Source organism: Onychostoma macrolepis, chromosome 22 (genome assembly GCF_012432095.1).
Source record: "Onychostoma macrolepis isolate SWU-2019 chromosome 22, ASM1243209v1, whole genome shotgun sequence".
Lineage (NCBI taxonomy): Eukaryota > Metazoa > Chordata > Actinopteri > Cypriniformes > Cyprinidae > Onychostoma > Onychostoma macrolepis.
In genome coordinates this window covers 23,689,093-23,712,297 of record NC_081176.1, presented here as the reverse complement: position 1 = coordinate 23,712,297, position 23,205 = coordinate 23,689,093, and the positions used below count along the sequence as shown (strand labels likewise).

The 23,205-nt window shown below is 37.6% G+C and overlaps 1 pseudogene; it reads left to right on the top strand.

Moving 5' to 3' along the window:
- Positions 1-606: 606 nt before the first annotated feature.
- Positions 607-7,315, top strand: LOC131530286 (vitellogenin-like; annotated as a pseudogene).
- Positions 7,316-23,205: the final 15,890 nt, after the last annotated feature.

The window sequence follows — 23,205 nt, the reverse complement described above, 5'->3', positions numbered from 1 at the left end:
ATAATTTTTTTGTGTGTACAATCTACAAATAATTCACGATGCAGAAAAAGAGTACACAGCAGTAAAGGGGTGACACTCTAAAATATCAAGAGTGCAAAACAGACACATACAGGTGCATCTCAAATTAGAATGTTGTGGAAAAGTTCATTTATTTCAGTAATTCAACTCAAAATTGTGAAACTCGTGTATTAAATAAATTCAGTGCACACAGACTGAAGTAGTTTAAGTCTTTGGTTCTTTTAATTGTGATGATTTTGGCTCACATTTAACAAAAACAGAGTTTGTTGACATGTAGTTGCAACATTACTTGGTCCCTTTTGAACATTCTGTTGACACTATCAAAATAAAGTGTTACCAAAAACTCTAATTTTGTTGCTTCAGCATTGCTTTATGTGTTTAAAAGAACTGGAAAAAGAATGACCTATTTGAATATAAAAGTCAAAGGAACAGCATTTCACTGTGGACACTGGCATGAGGAATGTCACTGTCAGGCCAGGTTAACCTAACCTCTAACTGATATCTATGTTCAAATAAGTTGACTTACGTTTTCTCTTGTGTGCAATTTGATATGCACTTAAAGACATCTGCTAATAATTAATTTAAGAATTAATACTTGGTCAGCAAGAAACCACTATAAAAGGTCTGTTTCTCTGAGATGTTCTTTACAAACCACCAGCTATGAGAGCTGTTGTGCTTGCCCTGACTGTGGCCCTTGTGGGTAAGTCAAAATATATTTATATATATTTTTCTCATTTTCTCTCTTTATACTTATTTGAAAAACTCTTAGAACCTTTAAAAAAAATTGTTGATGTTTATTTCTTTCAGCAAGTCAACAGATCAACCTTGGTAAGTAATATGACTTGGAAATGAGTTTGTACAAAATGAGTTTGTAAGTGGTGACTTACACTGCATTATTGCTTAAAACTAATGGTCATAACATCAGACTTAAATCAACAATACTCTACCCTTTTCAGAACCTAAGTTTGCCCCTGATAAGACCTATGTGTACAAGTATGAGGGTCTACTCTTGGGCGGTCTTCCTCAAGAAGGTCTGGCCAGAGCAGGTATAAAAGTCACGAGCAAGGTTCAACTCAGAGCTATGACAGAGAACACCTTTCTGATGAAGGTAATGATTGTAGAAATTGTATATGACTGTAGAAATTGTAAGATTTTCACAAGAAAAAAAAAAAAATGCCATCATTGGATGTTAAAAGCAACAATGCCCTCACTTAAATGGAAAATGTCCCCTTACAGCTCAAGGACCCTCTAATCCACGAGTATGCTGGTATTTGGCCCAATGATCCATTTGTTCCTGCCGCTAAGCTCACCTCAGCACTGGCTACTCAGCTTCAGATTCCCATCAAGTTTGAGTATACTAATGGTGTGGTTGGAAAGGTATTTGCCCCTGCAGGAGTCTCCCCTACAATCATGAACTTGTACAGAGGCATCCTCAACATCTTTCAGCTCAACCTCAAGAAGACTCAGAACATCTATGAACTGCAAGAGGTGAGAAAGTAATCCTAGTACATTTATGAAGGCATTAATAAAAGCCTTTTTGAGTTATGCAATCTTATTTATTTATTTATTTCTCGTCCTTTAAGGCTGGAGTTCAGGGAGTGTGCAGGACCCACTATGTCATCAGTGAGTCTCCAAAGCCCAACTCTCCAATTACTGTCACCAAGTCTAAGGATCTGAGCCTCTGCCAGAACAGAATCATGAAGGACATTGGCTTAGCATACACTGAGAAGTCTGCTGAATGCACAGAGGTAATGAACAAGACTGGGAAGACTTGAAATATTTACTCAACAATATAATTTTAAAAATGTTAAATTCTTCATATTCCTTTCTCTCAACAGAGGGTCAAGAGTCTGATTGAAACTGCAACTTACAATTACATTGTGAAACCATCTTCCACTGGTGTACTGATCACTGAGGCAAAAGTTCAGGAAGTTCATCAGTTTTCACCCTTCAATGAGATCCATGGTGCAGCAATGATGGAAGCAAAGTATGACTGATCCTCTGTGAGAAATATGAAGTAATAATATTCCCAACACATTTCATTACTTTAACTAAAAATAATTATTTGTTTCAGACAAACCTTGACTTTTGTCGAGATTGGAAAGAGCCCAGTTGATCCAATCAAAGCTGATTACATGGCTCGTGGATCCCTGCAATACGAGTTTGCAACTGAGATTCTTCAGACCCCTATTCAACTACTGAAGATCAGTGATGCACCAGCCCAGGTATTCCTTTAACAATCTCCAAGTCAAATCCTTTGATCCATGCTGAAGACATCAACTGAGACTAGATCTTACTCTCTTCTAGATTATCGCGATCCTTAAGCACCTTGTTGAAAACAATGTGAACATGGTCAGTGATGACGCTCCACTTAAGTTTCTTCAGCTCAGCCAGCTCCTGCGTCGTGCCACCCTGGAGAACATTAAGACTATCTGGGCTCAGTTCAAGGACAAACCAGTTTACAGGTACAATTTGTAAGCAATAAATGAATAGGAATTTTTTAATTATGTATATATTTTAAACAATAACTCTGGTAGGCGCTGGCTCCTGGATGCTCTTCCTTCTGCTGGCACACCAGTCATTATAAGATTCATCAGGGAGAAGTTCCTAGCTGATGAACTTACGGTTCCAGAGTTCATTCAGGTTCTTGTGGTTGCTCTGCAAATGGTCACTGCTGATGTGGACACCATCCAATTGACAGCTGTGAGTAAATCTAACTATACTCAAGATGTTGTTCTTCAAATCTTGCCTAATTTAAACAAATATTTTCTTTATCTTGTTGAACAGAGTTTGGTTATGCACAAGAAAATCTCCACAATCCCAGCTCTGCGTGAAGTTGTAATGCTTGGATATGGTTCCATGATTGCCAAGTACTGTGTTGCAGTTCCCACTTGCTCTGCCGATCTCCTCAGGGTAAACAGTTCAAGCCTTAAATATCTGATAGGGATTTGCCATTTGCCGTTTTCTAATTGTACTGTTTGTGTATCACATTCATCAGCCCATCCATGAGATTGCTGCAGAGGCAACTTCTAAGAATAACATTCCTGAAATCAGCTTGGTTCTTAAAGTTCTGGGCAATGCTGGTCACCCTGCTAGTCTTAAACCCATCATGAAGCTCCTGCCTGGACTGAAAACTACATCTCTGCCCCTTAGAGTCCATGTTGATGCCATCTTGGCCCTGAGGAACATTGCCAAGAAAGAACCCAGGCTGGCAAGTGTCAGACATTGTAGGAATGAATTACTGTAAAACGACCCATTTTCTTCCAATAATAAACTGACCTTGTTTCTTGCCACAGGTTCAGCCAGTGGTCCTGCAGCTTGTATTGGATAGATCTCTCCACCCAGAAGTGCGCATGGTTGCTTGTATTGTGTTGTTTGAGGCCAAGCCATCAGTGGCTCTTGTCTCCAGTCTTGCTGGTGCTTTGAAGACTGAAACTAACATGCATGTTGTGAGCTTTGCTTATTCCCACATCAAGTCCTTGACCAGAATGACTGCTCCTGATATGGCAGCTGTGTAAGAAAAACAAACCATTTTTATTTAATTTACTTTACCATGCTAAATGAGCACAAACCGCAAGTAATAATGATTGTCTATTTCAGTGCTGGTGCAGCTAATGTTGCCATCAAGCTCATGAGCCGCAAGCTAGACAGACTTAGCTTCCGTTTCAGCAGAGCCCTTCAGCTGGACTTCTATCATAGTAAGTGTTGCAAAATTCTTAAAGCTAACACATGATGTGTTGAGTATTTATCAAAATGTATAAAATACTGCATCAATGGTATTCTTACCTATGTCTCTGTGCAGCTCCACTTATGGTTGGAGCTGCTGGCAGTGCCTACATGATCAATGATGCTGCCACCATCCTGCCCAGAGTTGTTGTAGCAAAAGCACGTGCTTATCTGGCTGGAGCTGCTGCTGATGTTCTTGAGGTGGGCAAAAAATTTAGAAAAAAAAATCTGATTGATGGTTTAAAAGTGTTTTTGGCCTTCACTCAATTCATACTCTCAAACAGATTGGTGTGAGAACTGATGGAATCCAGGCGGTTCTTCCGAAATTTCCTGTTGGAGATGAAAGTGTTGACCATATCACAAAGATTACACGCACCCTGAGAGCAGTACGTTTTCATGTCCAATGCACTGTATAATTTTATACATCATAATAAATTATATTTAAAATTTATAATATTGCTTATGTTTAACCCCTTAAGCTCATAAACTGGAAGGACTTTCCAAAAACTCAGCCATTGGCTTCAGCCTACATCAAATTACTTGGACAAGAAGTGGCTTTTGTCAGGATTGACAAGACCATCATTGAAGAAGCTCTACAGGTATTGTGTTGTAGTTTATCTTTCATTACTTTGATTTGTGAGACAGGTCTAAAATAAAACAATTCTCATAATTAGAGTTAAGATTCTCATAAACACTATCCCCAGATTGTGACTGGACCCAAACCACGTCAACTGTTGAAGGAGGCGCTTGAAGTTTTGCAGGAAGGAATTGCCTTGCAGTATGCCAAACCCCTGCTTGTAGCTGAAGTGCGTCGTATCTTGCCAACCGCAGTTGGTCTGCCCATGGAGTTCAGTTTCTACACTGCTGCTGTTGCTGCTGCGAGTGTCAAAGGTATTTTTTTCCTTAGAATTTTATATCCTTTCTTCTGATATGAGGGGGTCATTGCTAAGGTTGATGTTGTTCCATTCATCCTTCTAGTTAAGGCCACCATTAAACATCCTCTCCCTGAGGAGATTGAGACTATGACTCTTGAGCAGCTGAAGCAGACTGATGTTCAACTCCAAGCTGAAGCTAGAGCAAGGTACACATTTACAGCTACATTCATAGAGATGAGATATAATTCACACAACAATCGCTCTACAAACAATCTCCTTTATTCTTTCAGTATTGCTCTCCAGACCTTTGCTGTGATGGGAGTGAACACTGCCTTGATCCAAGCTGCTGTTATGATGAGAGGAAAGATGCATACAATTGCTCCTGGAAAAGTGGCTGTAAGAGTAGACATTCTCAAGGGCATCTACAAGGTGGAGGCTCTGCCTGTTGAGGTTCCTGAACATATCGCTGATGTGAGGTAATGAAATCTTAGTGATGCCAGTGTAGCAAACATTTTGAATCAATTATTAATTCATATTGTTTCTGAAAAGTGAAATGCAAGTCACTTTCTTCTTGTTCCAACAGCTTTGAGACTTTTGCTGTGGTCAGAAACATTGAAGCTCCCACTGCTGAGAGGACTGTTCCTTTAGTACCTGAGGTGTTTGGGCAGAATTCCCAGACACCTGCTGATAATTGGGTAAACTCTGAACACACACACAATGCATATGTGTTAGTATGCTGAGTATTCGTTTGCTTCATGTTGTAAGACTCATTATAATACTTGATTTTTCTTTCCAGTCATCTGAGAATCAAGATAGGGTTCCTTTGAAAGCTCCTGCTCCATTTGACAAGACTCTCTGTTTTGCTGTCCCATACATTGAAATCAAGGGATGCGTTAAGGTGCACTCTCACAATGCTGCTTTTATCAGAAATTATCCTCTGTTCTACATAATTGGAAAACACTCAGCACGTGCTACAGTGGCAAGAGGTATACTTACAGAAATTATTATATTCATGAAACTCAAGGATTTTCAAATAAAATGATAATTAAGGGTTTGTTGTTTTGGATTTAGCTGAAGGTCCTACAGTTGAAAGACTGGAGCTTGAAGTCCGATGTGGTCCTGATGATGGCGGGAGTCAAATCAGTATCATTGATGAGCAGACTCAAGAAGGAAAGGATTTCCTGTTTAAACTGAAGAAAATCCTGGAAGCTGAAGATAGAAACCAGACCAACTCTTCTGAAAGCAAAAGCAGCAGCAGCAGCAGCAGCAGCATCAGCAGTCAATCCCTCAGCGGCAGCAGTTCAAGCTCCGCCAGGTCCAGGTCTCCCACGACTGAGGTGAGGACAAGGAATGTCATGTGTTGGTTAAATCGCCAATGTATGTGTCATAAATCTGTATATTCATTTGCACTGAATATTTTATTGATTTTCAGACTGCCACCATCATGGAACATTTCAGGAAATTCCGAGGACAGGGTAACTACTGAAAATAATTTTGTCAACAATATAGTTTATTCAGATCAGACACTTATGTTTATAACCTTATTTTGCTTGCAGCATTTGCCACCCCATAGTGCCTCAAAGAAAGATAGCAGTGGAAGTACTGAGCGTATCCAGAGACAGGTGGATCAATTAGTGTCATTTGTTTGGTCATAACACAAAACTCCAATTAAAATATGACATTTAATATTTGTATGGTTTATGCTTACAGGTTAATTTCCTCGGAAAAGAAGCTCCACCTCTTTGTACTGTCTTTGCGTGCTGTGCCAGCTGGCCAAAAGCAGCTGGGCTACCAACTTGGTGCTTACTTTGACAAATCAACTGCAAGAGTGCAGCTTGTTGCTACTTCCATTGATGAAAATGACAACCAGAAGATCTGTATTGATAGTGTTCTGGAGCAAGCACAAAGTCACTGTAAGACTGGAAGTGTGATTAAAAATATATATTATATAATGCATTCTTCTCAGATTTAAGCATAAATCTGTTTTTCAGACCAAGGTTGCTTGGGGTCCAGAGTGCCGGCAGTATGCAGTCACTGCTAAAGCTGAGGCTGGTGTACTGGGTGAATTCCCTGCTGTGCGTTTAGAGCTGGAATGGGACAGGCTGCGGTTACTGTCACCACCTATGCTAAAAAGTAATATTCATCAGCACAGAACAACAAATGTGTAGTGTAGAAAATGGCACTGGTTTAATTCTCTACTCTTCTGTGTATCCTGTCAAAATTAGAATGTCCAAACACATTCCTATGGTGGCTTGCGAGGCGGGATTCCGTCTTGAAAGTGCAAAGAACAAAGCGAAAGAGATTGAACTTACTGCAGCCTTGCCAACTCAGACGTCCATGAATGTCTTCGTCAAGTTTCCAGAGGTGAAATAGTTTTCCTTCAAATGATGACTCTCACAGAAAGATAAAAAACACAACTAATTAAGTTTCTTCCTCCTGCTCTAGATGACACTGTCAAGAATGCGTATGCCTCTCCCCTTCGGCGTTCCCATCAATCCAGATGGATCTCTTTCCATTCGAATCGATGATATCTCCTGGGACAAGAAACATACCGAGGAAGAATAAGATGTGAAGAATTGTTTTACATTCAAGAAAATGTGAGCTGTATTCATATGTAATTGGTTGTTTTTTGACAGTTTAATTGAATTTTACCACTGCTGTGATGCAACGACACTAATAAACACCCTGCAAGTTAATGAGTTGCCAATTGTTTTTACTTCACAGTAATTTCCAGCATCGTTTACTGATTGTTAAATAATGCGAATGTACAGGTGGAATGGCATTTTTGAGAAACTTGAAATAATTGAATAATAATTATGTTCCACATTCTAATAAATTGGTACACATACTAGATACTAGAGCAAGAACAATTACAAGAAGGATGGTAGTTCTTCTCAGACCACCACAAAAAAAATCCAAAACATGAACTGGTATTTTAAAGAACCATGAGAAAGCAAGAAACCCTAGGTTTACCTTAACACGGGAAGTGTTGATCTTGAACATTTTTTTATTTAAATGAAGATATAAAAATCCAAAAATCTCCTTTGCACAATTGACCTATCGGTAAGCTCCTCCCCTTGAACACAGATGAGCCAATGGCAGTTGAGTGTCAGTTGCACGGGGACCGCAACTCAGACATCAGGTTTCAGTACCATAGAGAAACATTGGAAGATCCGAAGCTCTTACCTGTTTGATGGTGTTTACGCTACAAAAGTGTTAAAACGATGTGCCTGGGGTACTTGTAACACTGATTGCAGGTATCCTGAGAGGATAGGTGTTACAAGTCCCTTTAAGGAGTCTATGGGTAACAAGGGTGTAACAAAGTAATGGGGAGAGGCTGAGAGAACTGCCGTCTCCAAGTCCCAGGGCAGGTACGCAAGAATGCTCAGTAACACCAGTTTTAAGGAAATAACCCAAAAGGTATTTTATTTAACAGAATGTGGAAAAATACTTAAAAGGCTTCAGGAGGGGAAAAGGCCAAAACAACAAAAAGTTCCTCTAAATAAGGTTTTAAGAAATAACTTGCCGATCAAAAGAAAAGTGAAATAAAATACAGAGATACTTCCCTGTCTTCCTCTCTAACTCAAACACAGGAGAAAAAAAAGTAACTTCTAAAGTATATGGCATCCACCTCCCTACAAATGTTTTCCACTTAAACGGTTACAAAAAAACCCAACTGAAAACACTCTGCTACCGACACTTTTAACAACTATACCTCAACACTACAGGTAAAGGAATCAACAAACACTTTGGTAACCAACAGCTCTGGGACTGGAAGATGGTAGCTGCAAGGACAGAACACCTCAGCCCCCCTCTCCCTCTCTCTCTCTCTCTCTTTCTCTCTCTCGTTTCCGGTGTGAGCGTGAGCGTTTGGAGCGTCGTGAGTGTGGAGCGTGTTTTTCTGAATGAGTTTTTCTTTTTTTCTCTCTCTCTCTCTCTCTCTTTTTTTCCTTTTTGTTTTCACTTCTTATTTTTTTAGATTGTTTAGTTCGTTTTTTGGGGTCGCGTGGGGTTTTCCCTTCGCGTGACCATGGCGGACTCACGAGTTGGTGTTCTAAAGAATCTCACGCGGCGTCACGGTGTTAAAGTGGCAGCCGCGGTGAGTGTTGAAGATAGTTGTTTGGCAATGGGTGAAGTTGTTGGCCACGACAGTATTTTGTCGGCATCTAAAATGAATAGTGCTGTTGTGGTTTTTTTGAAGTCAGTTGAAAAAGCAAACGAATTAGTGGAAAAGGGAATTGTTGTAAACAATCTCTTCACACCTGTTCTTCTGCTTTCAACACCTTCCAAAAAAGTAACTTTGTCTAATATCCCACCTTTTGTTTCTGATGATACACTGGTTAAGATCCTTTCCCGCTATGGAAAGCTGGTTTCACCTATCAAGAAAATCCTCATTGGTACTGCTTCACCACTGTTAAAACATGTAGTTTCTTTTAGAAGATTTGCCTACATGATTTTGAAAGATAGTGAAGAACTTGACTTGACTTTTAACATTAAGGTTGACAACTTTGATTATGTTTTCTATGCCACAACGGATAAGATGAAGTGCTTTAACTGTGGTGGGGTAGGTTATCTGATTCGGAATTGCCCTAAAAGAAATAAAGAGGATAATGCATCAACTGATGGGCAAAACATGGAGGTTAGTCTAAACAGTGGTGATGAGGAAAGGGTTGTAGCAGGGACTTCTAATGCTCCCATTCTGAGTGTGAAAAAGGTGACTGTTGTAGAGAATAATGGTAGTGTTTCTGAAGCTCAGGATGTAGTTTCTGATATCACTGAACCAGTAGTGTCTTTGCAGGAAGATGAGTTGAATGCTACTGCTGTAGTGAGTGAAGGAGTCAGTGATACCATTACTGAATCAGTTTTGACAAAGGATAAAAGTGATAATGTGAAGTGTCAATTGTTCGAACTGTGTGATGATGTTGATCTAGAATCAGATACAACTGAGTTTAAGATTCCAGGTAAAAGGAAAAGTTCAAGTGAAGTTCAAAGTGTAAAACAGAAAAAAATAAATATTGTTGATGATGATGATGATGACAAAGAAGGGATAGAAATTTCAGTTTTTCTCAAAGAGCTTCATCCAGTCGTGATTATGAGGTAGAAGACATTAAAATATTCCTCAAAGCAACGAAAAATAAAAGAGGAGTACGTGTCTGTGAATACTTTCCAGACATCAAACAATTTGTTGACAAAACAAAGATGTTCATGGCGGAAAGCTTGTTCACAAACAAAGAAATTTATCGGTTAAAAAAATCGTAAGAATTTTAAACCCTGATCTTGTCAATGGTAATAGCTAAAAAGGCAAATTTGACGCGTGGGTTTCTAGTTTTGTTTTTATCAGCTTTTGTTTGTTTTTTATTTTCTTCTTTTCTTTTAAACATGAATGAAATTAATATTGCCTCCTTGAATATTAATGGAGCAAGAGATTTTAAGAAAAGAATGGAAATTTATGAATTTGTGAAACAAAATATGTTAGATGTGGTGATGTTGCAGGAAACTCATAGTGATCTAAAAAATGCTTCTGATTGGGTTAGAGAGTGGGGTGGGCTTTCGTTTTTAAGTCATAATACTTCACTTAGTGGTGGAGTAGCCATTCTTTTTGCGAAAAGTTTTAACCCACATTCTTTTCAAGTAGAAGAAATAGTAAAAGGTAGACTTTTAAAAATAAGAGCAAACTATGACAAGAATGGTATTGTTTTTATTTGTGTGTACTGTTCTGTCTCCGCAATAGAGAGAATGGTGTTTTTAAATATATTGTGTTCTGTGTTACAAAAATGTAATCAAGAAGAGTTTTTGTTTTTGGGAGGTGATTTTAACTGCACTGAATCTAATCTAGATAGGAATCATTTAGAACCTCATATGCCTTCTAGAAATAGATTGATTCAATTTGTTAAGATGCATGAATTGTATGATGTTTGGAGACGACAAAAGGGCATGCAAAAACAGTATACTTGGACTCATGCGCGTGATAGAATCATTTCTATGGCAAGATTAGACAGATTTTACGTTTTCAAACACCATTATAATGTTATAAGGAACTGTCACATTGTACCTGTTAGTTTTTCTGACCATTGTATGGTCAAATGTTCAGTTTTTATTAATCTTTTAAAACCCCAAAGTGCTTATTGGCAATTTAACACTTCTTTATTAAGTGACAAACATTTTAAAGAATGTTTTAATTTTTTTTTTGGGAGGATTTTAAAACTAAGAAAGGTTTTTATAACTCTGTACAACAATGGTGGGATGTAGGAAAAACCCAAATTAAACAGCTTTGTTTACAGTTTACTCGAAACATCACTACAGAGACTACTTTTAGGATGAGTGTCTTGGAGGCTGATATTTTAAAACTCCAAGAATTGGCAGAGTCTACTGGTACAAGAGGCTTCTTAGACTTACTTTTAGATAAAAGAACAAAATTGGCTGATCTACTTGGCTCTAGGACACAGGGGGCCTTGGTCAGGTCGAAATTCCAAAATGTGAATCAAATGGATGCTTCAACTAAATTCTTTTTTAATTTAGAAAAGAAGAATGGTCAAAGTAGAACCATTCATGCTTTAAGATCTGAATCTGGAATTCTTTTGACAGATCCTTCGGATATTCGCCAGAGAGCAGTTGGGTTTTATGAGAATTTATATAAAATTGAAGTTGCTGTAGAGCTAGAAAATGAGGGTGAGTTCTTCTTTGAGAACTTACCTCAGGTGCCTGAAAGCATCAACACTGGAATTTCTGGCCCTCTGAGTATGAGTGAGCTACAGAAGGCACTTCAAGGGATGGTGTCTGGAAAGACACCAGGCATCGACGGTATACCAGTGGACTTTTACAAGTCTTTTTGGTCAACAATAGGAGAAGATCTCCTAGAAGTGTTGAATACCAGTATGGCAAGGGGTAAACTGCCTCAAAGTTGCCGAAGAGCTGTGTTGACCCTCCTACCGAAAAAGGAGATCTTGGAGATATAAAGTGTTGGCGTCCGGTTTCTTTGTTCTGCAGCGACTATAAGCTTTTATCGAAGATCTTAGCTAACAGACTGGCTAATGTAATGGATAGTGTTATTCATCCTGATCAAACCTACTGTGTCCCAGGTAGATCGATATTTGACAATATTTCTTTTATTCGTGATCTTATTGAAGTCTCCAAGATGCTAAACTTAAATTGTGGTTTTATTTCGTTAGATCAAGAGAAAGCTTTTGATCGGGTAGAACATTGTTTTTTATGGAAGGTTTTAAATGCATTTGGTTTTAGTAATAGTTTTATTAACTACATCAAAGTTCTTTATAATGATGTTGAGAGTATTTTAAAGGTCAATGGTGGTTTATGTACTCCTTTTACAGTTTTTAGAGGCATAAGACAGGGCTGTGCATTATCTGGTAGGTTATATTCTTTAGCAATTGAGCCTTTGCTAAATCAGATAAGGTGTAAGCTTAAAGGTGTCATTTTACCAGAATGTAGGAATAAATTCACACTGTCGGCCTATGCAGATGAAGTGACTGTATGTATCAATGGACAAAGTGATATTCAGGTTTTGTTAAATTTGTTGAAAACTTTTAAAAAAATATCTTCTGCCAATATAAACTGGAAAAAAAGTGAAGCCTTTTTAATAGGGGATTGGAAAAATGATAAACCAAAACTTCCTATGGGCCTAGAGTGGGGAAAAATTGGTTTTAAATATTTAGGAGTTTTTATTGGAGATGAAGCAGTTACACAAAAAAACTGGGAAGGTATAATTGATAAAGTTAAAGGTCGACTTGAGAAATGGAAATGGCTGCTTCCAAAAATGTCTTTTAGAGGGCGAGTTTTAATTGCTAATAATTTAGTGGCTTCTTCGCTGTGGCACAAGTTTGCTTGTTTAGATCCCCTGTTAACTTTGTTAACAAAACTACAAGCACTGCTTGTGGACTTTTTTTGGGATAAGCTGCATTGGGTCCCATAAAGTGTTTTATTTCTGTCCAAAGAAGAAGGTGGTCAGGGACTGATACATCTACAAAGTAGAATAGCTGCATTCAGATTACATTTTGTTCAAAGACTTTTAACTGTTTCAGATGTTTTTAACTGGAATGCTGTAGCAAGATTGATTTTGAACAGGTTGGGTAATTTTAACTTGGGTAGGACAATTTTTTTGATGGATCCACTGAAATTAAGTTTTCCTATGTTACCTATTTTTTATAGTAATGTTTTTAAAGTGTGGAATCTTTTTACTTTCCAAAAAGCGGAAGACTCAACATCTCTTTACTGGCTACTAGAAGAACCCTTAATCCACGGGAAGCGTTTGGACTTAACGAACAATTTTTTCCTTCCCGGACTAAACAAAGCACTTATTGACAACAAAATAGTAACTCTTGGCCGTTTGCTGGAAGTAGCTGGACTTGATTTTAAAAACAAGGAAGCAACATCTCGATGTCTTGGAATCAATTCTACTCGCGTTATAGCACAACTTCTTCAGAGATGGGAATCTGCTATAAGTGAGGAAGAGAGACTTTTGCTATTGGACTATGAAAACAAACTGTGTAATCCAGACTCGGAAGAGCGTTTTCCGGGTTTGTTGTTTTCTCTTAAGTTGGATGGGTGTGCTGGTTTTTACCTTGAACAAGTTGATTCTTTGAGTGCTGATTTTTTTTTCCTGTGACAGAAAACTTTTGTATAAATACTGTGTAATTGTTTTTAACAAGAAAAAGTTGAATAATAGGATAGATACACCTTGGCGTGTTTTTTTTAAGTTGACTGAAGACAAAAAAACAGAATGGAGAGTTTTTTACAAACCACCATTGACCAAAAAAACAGGAGACCTACAATGGAGAATTGTTCATGGTGTTATCGCAGTTAATGCTTTTACTTCTGTTTTAAATCCTGAAAGCACTGATAAGTGTCCTTTTTGTGATGACAGAGAAACTATTTTTCATGCTTTTTTAAACTGTTGTAGACTTGAACCACTGTTTTCTGTTTTAAAAGATGTTTTTAAAAAATGTAACGAGGTATTTTCACAAGAGCTTTTCATTTTAGGATGTAAATATGTGCTAAAGAAAAAGTTTGTATGTCAACTGCTTAATTTTGTGGTGGGACAAACAGGATGTAATACAAAACATTGTTGTATTGTTTTTTAACTTGGTACAATCTAGAATCTTAATTGATTTTTATTATTATAAAAGTATTGATGATCTGCTTTCTTTTGAAAATATTTGGAGTTGTAATGAGGCCTTATGTGCTATTTTTGAAGATAAATAAATTTTCACACTTTATTGATTTATTTTTTGTTTTTGGAGGCTATATCATTGTAACAAGATGCATTTTTGTAAATAAAAGCTTGGTTAATCTAAAAAAATCTCTCTCTCTCACTCTCTCTCTCTCTCTCTCAATTCAATTCAATTCAATTCAAGGGGTGCTTTATTGGCATGACAAAAACTATACATTTGTATTGCCAAAGCAATTGCAGCTGCTTACAAATAGTGCATATATGTATTAACAAAGAGAAAAAAAAGAAAAAAGAAAAAAAGAATAATAGTAATAATATATAAAAAGTATTAAGCATGTAATGCAAAATTCATTTCTAATGTATGTAAGTATATAAACTAGAAAAAATAAATAAATAAATAAGATCAGGGATTAGACAAATTTACAGAAGCAAAATGTACATCTAAGTAATATAGCAGAGTAATATGGTTTAATATAATCTAGATGTGCTGGAAACTTCAGATCAGGGCAGATTGAGTGTTTTCTCTTCTGTGGTGACAGGCAGACACATATTGAGCAGCAAACACACAGCAGTTCTTGTGTTCTCCTAACAGATACGGCAGCTTCTCCTGGTCTGAGAGAGTTTTAAATGTCGGATGGATCTGCTGTATTTTATCAGAGAACTCTGTCCGTATGTCTGTGTATTTGGAGCATTCTGTTAGGAAGTGCAGCTCTGTTTCCATCTGATTCAGATCACAGTGTGAACACAATCTCTGCTCCGGGGGCAGCCATGTTTTTCTGTGTCTGCCCGTCTCTATCATCAGCTTGTGTCCGCTGAGTCTGTATCTCGTCAACGTGCTTCTGAGTTTCTTATCTGACACTGTGTACAGATACTCTGCCATACTGTACTCTCTCTTTAGGGCCGAATAGCATTGCATCTTACTCTGCTGTTGTGTTTGTGTTTGCCAGTGAGTGATGTAACTCTGTTTGATTTGTGCAGTAATTTGATTGATTCTGATGTGATTCAGAGCATCAGCAGATGTTAGTGAAGCATCAGGACTGAAGCTCTGGATCAGCTGAGGGAAGGGTTGCTTTCTTTGCTCGCCTCTTGGTATTGCGGGCTTTATAATGATATGATTGGGGTCACTGAGTTTCAGATGTTTCCAGAATTGAATTGCCCTTTTTGTGTCTTTGTGATTAGAGGACATTTGCCTAATTCTGCCCTGCATGCGTTATTTGTTGTGTGCCGGTGCACGTGTAATATAGTTTTACAGAGTTCTGCATGCAGGGTCTCAATTGGATGTTTTTCCCATTTGGTGAGATCTTGATTTGGATTGGTCAGTGGACCCCACACCTCACTGCCATAGAGGGCAATGGGCTCAATTACTGATTCTAATATTTTCAGCCAAATTCTAATAGGGATTTCTATAGGACATTGCCGTTTTATGGCGTAGAAGGCCCTGCGTGCTTTATCTCTCAGTTCTGTCACAGCATGGTTAAAGTTTCCAGTGGATGTGATTTTCAAGCCCAGGTAGTTGTAGTGTAATGTGTGTTATCTGGTTAGTGCCTAATGTAAATGTGTGTTGTGTTCCTGGGATCTGGATCTTTTTGAAATATCATAATTTTAGTTTTATTCAGGTTGACTGTCAGGGCCCAGGTCTGGCAGTATTGCTCTAGCAGGTCCAGGTTCTGCTGTAAACCGTGTTGAGTGGGAGACAGCAGAACCAGATCATCCGCATACAGCAGGCATCTGATCTGTGAGCTGTGTAGAGTGAGGCCAGCGGCTGCAGATCGCTCCAGACGGAGCGCCAGGTCATTGATGTAAATGTTGAATAATGTTGGGCTTAAGCAGCAGCCCTGTCTCACTCCACGCTCCTGGGAAAGATACCTCGTACGTTTGGTGCTGATTTTTATGCCACATTTACTTTCATTGTACATTGATTTAATAAGGTCATAGGTTTTACCTCCTATGCCACTTTCAATAGTTTTGTAAAATAGTCCTTGGTGCCAAATTGAGTCAAACGCTTTTTTGAAGTCGATAAAGCATGCATATATTTTACCTTTATCTTGGTTAACATGTTTTTCAATTAGAGTATGTAATGTATAGATGTGATCAGATGTACGGTAATTTGGTAAAAATCCGATTTGACTTCTGCTCAGTACATTGTGTGTGATGATGAAGTCTAATAGTCGAGCGTTTATTATGCTACAGAATAACTTTCCCAGGTTGCTGCTCACACAGATGCCTCTGTAGTTGTTAGGATCAAATTTATCTCTGTTTTTAAAGATTGGTGTTATCAAGCCTTGACTCCAGACGTCAGGGAAGTAACCTACACTCAGAACCACATTGAATAGTTTTAGAATGGCCAACTGGAATTTACTGCTTGTGTGTTTTATCATTTCATTTAATATCCCATCAGGTCCAGATGCTTTTTTGTGTTGAAGGTTTTAAATTTTTTCTTTAAGTTCTTTATCAATTATTGGGAAATCTAATGGGTTTTGGTTATCTTTGATTGTTAATTCTAGTTTTTCCAATTGGTTGATTGTTTGAATTTGCTTACAGTTTGTGTCTGTTTGTACTTTATTAAACAATGTTTGGAAATGACTTTCCCATATTTCTCCATTTTGGATTGCTAATTCTTCATTATCAGTTTTTTTTAGATTGTTCCAATTTTCCCAGAATTGGTTTGTGTTCACTGACTTCTCGATTATTGTCAGTTGTTTTTGGGTGTATTGTGTTTTTTTGGTTCTGAGTGTATGTTTGTATTGTTTTAGTGTTTCACTGTAGAGAAGGCGGAGTTCTACATCATTTGGATCTTTGTGTTTCTGATTTGACAACGTTCTCAGTTTTTTTGCGAACAGTTTGGCAGTCCTTATCAAACCAATTTTTGGGTTTTCTCTCTCTCTCTCTCTCTCTCTCTCAATTCAATTCAATTCAATTCAATTCAATTCAATTCAATTCAATTCAATTCAAATTAGCTTTATTGGCATGACTGTGTAGCATCACAATGTTGCCAAAGCAATACATATATTATACAAATAAATAAAATCATGAGGAAACACATATGTCCATATTATACATGTAGGTAAAAAATAATAATTAAAAATAAAATAAAAATTATTTAATTTTTATTAATCTCTATTTTATAATCTCTCTCTCTCTCTCTCTCTCTCTCTCTCTCTCAATTCAATTCAATTTCAATTTCAATTCAAGGAGTGCTTTATTGGCATGACAAAAACTATACATTTGTATTGCCAAAGCAATTGCAGCTGGGTTGCTTACAAATAGTGCATGTATGTATTAACAAAGAGAAAAAATAAATAAATAAAATAATAATAGTAATAATATATAAAAAGTATTAAGCATGTAATGCAAAATTAATTTCTAATGTATGTAAGTATATAAACTAGAAAAAATAAATAAATAAATAAGATCAGGGATTAGACAAATGTACAGAAGCAAAATGTACATCTAAGTAATATAGCAGAGTAATATGGTTTAATATAATCTAGATGTGCTGGAAACTTCAGATCAGGGCAGATTGAGTGTTTTCTCTTCTGTGGTGACAGGCAGACACATATTGAGCAGCAAACACACAGCAGTTCTTGTGTTCTCCTAACAGATACGGCATCTTCTCCTGGTCTGAGAGAGTTTTAAATGTCGGATGGATCTGCTGTATTTTATCAGAGAACTCTGTCCGTATGTCTGTGTATTTGGAGCATTCTGTGAGGAAGTGCAGCTCTGTTTCCATCTGATTCAGATCACAGTGTGAACACAATCTCTGCTCCGGGGGCAGCCATGTTTTTCTGTGTCTGCCCGTCTCTATCATCAGCTTGTGTCCGCTGAGTCTGTATCTCGTCAACGTGCTTCTGAGTTTCTTATCTGACACTGTGTACAGATACTCTGCCATACTGTACTCTCTCTTTAGGGCCGAATAGCATTGCATCTTACTCTGCTGTTGTGTTTGTGTTTGCCAGTGAGTGATGTAACTCTGTTTGATTTGTGCAGTAATTTGATTGATTCTGATGTGATTCAGAGCATCAGCAGATGTTAGTGAAGCATCAGGACTGAAGCTCTGGATCAGCTGAGGGAAGGGGTTGCTTTCTTTGCTCGTCTCTTGGTATTGCGGGGCTTTATAATGATATGATTGGGGGTCACTGAGTTTCAGATGTTTCCAGAATTTAATTGCCCTTTTTTGTGTCTTTGTGATTAGAGGATATTTGCCTAATTCTGCCCTGCATGCGTTATTTGTTGTGTGCCGGTGCACGTGTAATATAGTTTTACAGAGTTCTGCATGCAGGGTCTCGATAGGATGTTTTTCCCATTTGGTGAGATCTTGATTTGGATTGGTCAGTGGACCCCACACCTCACTGCCATAGAGGGCAATGGGCTCAATTACTGATTCTAATATTTTCAGCCAAATTCTAATAGGGATTTCTATAGGACATTGCCGTTTTATGGCGTAGAAGGCCCTGCGTGCTTTATCTCTCAGTTCTGTCACAGCATGGTTAAAGTTTCCAGTGGATGTGATTTTCAAGCCCAGGTAGTTGTAGTGTAATGTGTGTGTTATCTGGTTAGTGCCTAATGTAAATGTGTGTTGTGTTCCCTGGGATCTGGATCTTTTTTGAAATATCATAATTTTAGTTTTATTCAGGTTGACTGTCAGGGCCCAGGTCTGGCAGTATTGCTCTAGCAGGTCCAGGTTCTGCTGTAAACCGTGTTGAGTGGGAGACAGCAGAACCAGATCATCCGCATACAGCAGGCATCTGATCTGTGAGCTGTGTAGAGTGAGGCCAGCGGCTGCAGATCGCTCCAGACGGAGCGCCAGGTCATTGATGTAAATGTTGAATAATGTTGGGCTTAAGCAGCAGCCCTGTCTCACTCCACGCTCCTGGGAAAGATACCTCGTACGTTTGGTGCTGATTTTTATGCCACATTTACTTTCAGTGTACATTGATTTAATAAGGTCATAGGTTTTACCTCCTATGCCACTTTCAATAGTTTTGTAAAATAGTCCTTGGTGCCAAATTGAGTCGAAATCTTTTTTGAAGTCGATAAAGCATGCATATATTTTACCTTTATCTTGGTTAACATGTTTTTCAATTAGAGTATGTAATGTATAGATGTGATCAGATGTACGGTAATTTGGTAAAAATCCGATTTGACTTCTGCTCAGTACATTGTGTGTGATGATGAAGTCTAATAGTCGAGCGTTTATTATGCTACAGAATAACTTTCCCAGGTTGTTGCTCACACAGATGCCTCTGTAGTTGTTAGGATCAAATTTATCTCTGTTTTTAAAGATTGGTGTTATCAAGCCTTGACTCCAGACGTCAGGGAAGTAACCTACACTCAGAACCACATTGAATAGTTTTAGAATGGCCAACTGGAATTTACTGCTTGTGTGTTTTATCATTTCATTTAATATCCCATCAGGTCCAGATGCTTTTTTGTGTTGGAGGTTTTTAATTTTTTCTTTAAGTTCTTTATCAATTATTGGGAAATCTAATGGGTTTTGGTTATCTTTGATTGTTAATTCTAGTTTTTCCAATTGGTTGATTGTTTGAATTTGCTTACAGTTTGTGTCTGTTTGTACTTTATTAAACAATGTTTGGAAATGACTTTCCATATTTCTCCATTTTGGATTGCTAATTCTTCATGATCAGTTTTTTTTTAGATTGTTCCAATTTTCCCAGAATTGGTTTGTGTTCACTGACTTCTCGATTATTGTCAGTTGTTTTTGGGTGTATTGTGTTTTTTTGGTTCTGAGTGTATGTTTGTATTGTTTTAGTGTTTCACTGTAAAGAAGGCGGAGTTCTACATCATTTGGATCTTTGTGTTTCTGATTTGACAACGTTCTCAGTTTTTTGCGAATAGTTTGGCAGTCCTTATCAAACCAATTTTTGTCATTTTTGGGTATTTGATTTTTTCCATTATTTGTTTTCAATTTGGATTGTTTTGCTGATTTTTCAAATATGTAATTTATATCTCTGAAAGCGAGATTGACCCCTTCATTAGTGTGAGTATAGGTGTTATTTAGAAAGTTATCTATCAGCGCATGTATTTTTTGGCTGCTAAGTGCTAACTCTCTCTCTCTCTCTCTGGCATAAGGTTGTGAGATGTTTTGCCTAAGAATGTTGATGTGTTTCTGTAAATGATTCAATAGTTTTTTATTGTAAATTAAAGAAGAACTTAAAAGTCTGTCTGTCTGTGTCTGTGTCTGTGTCTGTCTCTCTCTCTCTCTCTCTCAATTCAATTCAATTCAAGGAGTGCTTTATTGGCATGACAAAAACTATACATTTGTATTGCCAAAGCAATTGCAGCTGGGCTGCTTACAAATAGTGCATATATATATTAACAAAGAGAGAGAAAAAAGAAAAAAGAATAATAGTAATAATATATAAAAAGTATTAAGCATGTAATGCAAAATTAATTTCTAATGTATGTAAGTATATAAACTAGAAAAAATAAATAAGATCAGGGATTAGACAAATTTACAGAAGCAAAATGTACATCTAAGTAATATAGCAGAGTAATATGGTTTAATATAATCTAGATGAGCTGGAAACTTCAGATCAGGGCAGACTGAGTGTTTTCTCTCTCTCTCTCTCTCTCTCAATTCAATTCAATTCAATTCAAATTAGCTTTATTGGCATGACTGTGTAGCATCACAATGTTGCCAAAGCAATACATATATTATACAGATAAATAAAATCATGAGGAAACACATATGTCCATATTATACATGTAGGTAAAAAAAAATAAATAATTAAAAAATAAATAAATGATTAAATGAATACAGAGAGCAGTTATAAATGGAAAGGAGGGATCAGCCTTTGTCCCTCATTTGATGGCAGGAGGACACATACTGCGCTGCCAGGTGGACACACTTTTCCTTTTCTCCCAGAATATAACAGAGTTTGTCTAAGTTACTTTTATGGTTAAATTCAGGTGAAACTAGAGCTATTTGTTTGAAATAGGCATCTCTGATGTGTTTATATTTGCTGCACTCCGTGAGGAAGTGCAGCTCGTCCTCTACGAGTCCCTCAGTGCAGTGAGAACACAGTCGCAGCTCTCTGGCTCTCCAGCTCTGCTTGTGTCGGCCCGTCTCCACACACAGACTGTGTTCACTCAGACGATACTTCGTCAGCAGCTTTCTCTGACCGTAGTCTTTAATACTGCTCAGGTATGGCGCTAATTTATAATCAGATTTTATTCTGTGGAAGTAAGTTAATTTCTTTACTTGAGTTACTTTTTGCTGCCAATCATGAATGTATTGTTCCTGGGTTATTTTTTCAGTTTCTTTAATTTTTGAATTCTTTAACTGAATTGTGGAATTGAGTTGATGTTTTTCCACTAAATAGTGAAAGGGGTCACTCTCTGGGTGTTTCTGCCGATAAGTGAAAGCACTGTGGTGGCAGCTATCTGTCGGCGCGTCTGAAAGATGGATCCAGAACTTCACTGCTCTCTTCTGGATCTCAGAGAGCAGAGGGAATCTGCCCAGTTCTGCCCTGCAGCCGAGATTCGGGGCATTTCTGTGAATTCCCAGGATGCTTTTGCAGAATTCAAGGTGGAAAATTTCAACAGGGTTTTTGTCCCATGATTCGTAGTTTAATTTAAATTTGGGGCCCCAGATTTCACATCCATAGAGGAGAATGGGTTTGATGATGCTATCGAAGATTTTCAGCCACAGTTTAATGGGTGGGTTGAATTTGAACAGGGGTCGTCTTATACTGTAAAAAGCCCTGCGTGCCTTATCCGTCAGATCTTTGATTGCAGTATTGAGCTGTCCAGAGACTGAGATCGTCAGACCCAAATAATTATAACAGGTGACGTGATTAAGAATTGTTCCACCGATTGTGAACTCATATTTTTTGTCAGCAAGACGAGGCTTTTTCTGAAAGATCATGATTTTTGACTTCTCCATGTTTATCGGTAAGGCCCAATCATTACTGTACTTTTCCAGAATGGAGAGACTTTGGTGCAGCCCCTCTTCATGAGGAGACAATAGCAGAAGATCGTCTGCATACAGGAGGCATTTAATTTCTCTGCCCTCGAGGGTCAGACCAGGACCAGAGGACTTATCAAGTGCTGATGCCAGCATTTGTTCCCGTTGTATATGTCCTTTATGATGTCATATGTCCTTCCTCCTATTCCACTCTGGATAAGTTTTAGGAAAAGTCCATCGTGCCACACCGAATCGAAGGCTTTTTGGAAATCAATGAAGCAACCAAATATTTTTCCTTGTTTTGTCTGCTGAACGTATTTTTGTATGAGTGTGTGGAGTGTGTAAATGTGATCTGATGTTCTTTGTTTAGGCATAAATCCAATTTGACAGTTGTTTATAATTTTGTGTTCTTGAATGAACTGAACTAATCTGTCATTAATAATCGAGCAGAATAGTTTTCCGAGGTTGCTGCTGACTGTGATGCCTCTATAATTGTTTGGGTCGTACTTCTCACCTTGTTTAAATATTGGAGTTATTAGATTTTCTTTCCAGATTTGTTTTTTTTTTTTTTCTCTCTCTCTCTCTCTCTCTCTCGTACTCCAAGTAACGAGCTCAAACAGGAGTCAGGTGGCACTCATCAGCCTGTCGAGCAAGAGAGACAGGAACACCGTATACACATGAAACACAATTGTTCATAATAGTTAAATAATACAAAATAGAATAACCTATGTCCCTATGGACGTAACAATAGGCAATGGAATTTATATTGTAATTCATCAATGTTCATTTTCTGGTTGTCATACTCTCATTAACCCTCTGGTGCTGTTCAGTCATTTTAGACCGACCAAATAAATAAATAAATGTTTCGAATTTTTTAAAATTGCTAGGGTAAACGTACCTATTAAGCTCACGTACCCATTAAGCACACTTCCATTTTTGAGATCAGATTATACAAAGAAAAAGTAATTTATTATCCTACTTGATGTCTTAACCAATTGATATGTTTGTTACTATATACCTCCTGTAATTTCAAGTCAGTCAGATCATTGCACACTGAGATACGGGTCTCCATGTGTTCACACTGTCTGGCGGCCATTTTGAAAGCTGTCTAAAAACTTTCACCAAAAGAGGAGCCCCTTAAATGTGCGTTTTTTTTAGATGTTTAAGCCTTTATTTTGGGTAAGTTTCACTACTTGTTGTAAAATTAAGAGATTAATGTTCAGACTTTTGCATATTATAACCTGGAACTTGGAAGATCTTTGGAAGATCCAAAAGCTAGTTTATAAGATTGTGTGCTACGCTAACATATTACATCACAGGCATTACTGGCTTGTACTTTTACATACATAATATTATAAATTTACAGTTTATTGCTGGTCTGTCGTTTTACACTTCTGTAATTTTTTAAGATTTCATATTATTTTAAGGTGAGCTTAAGGGTGCACTACTATGAAAATCACACAGCTTCAGTGTGA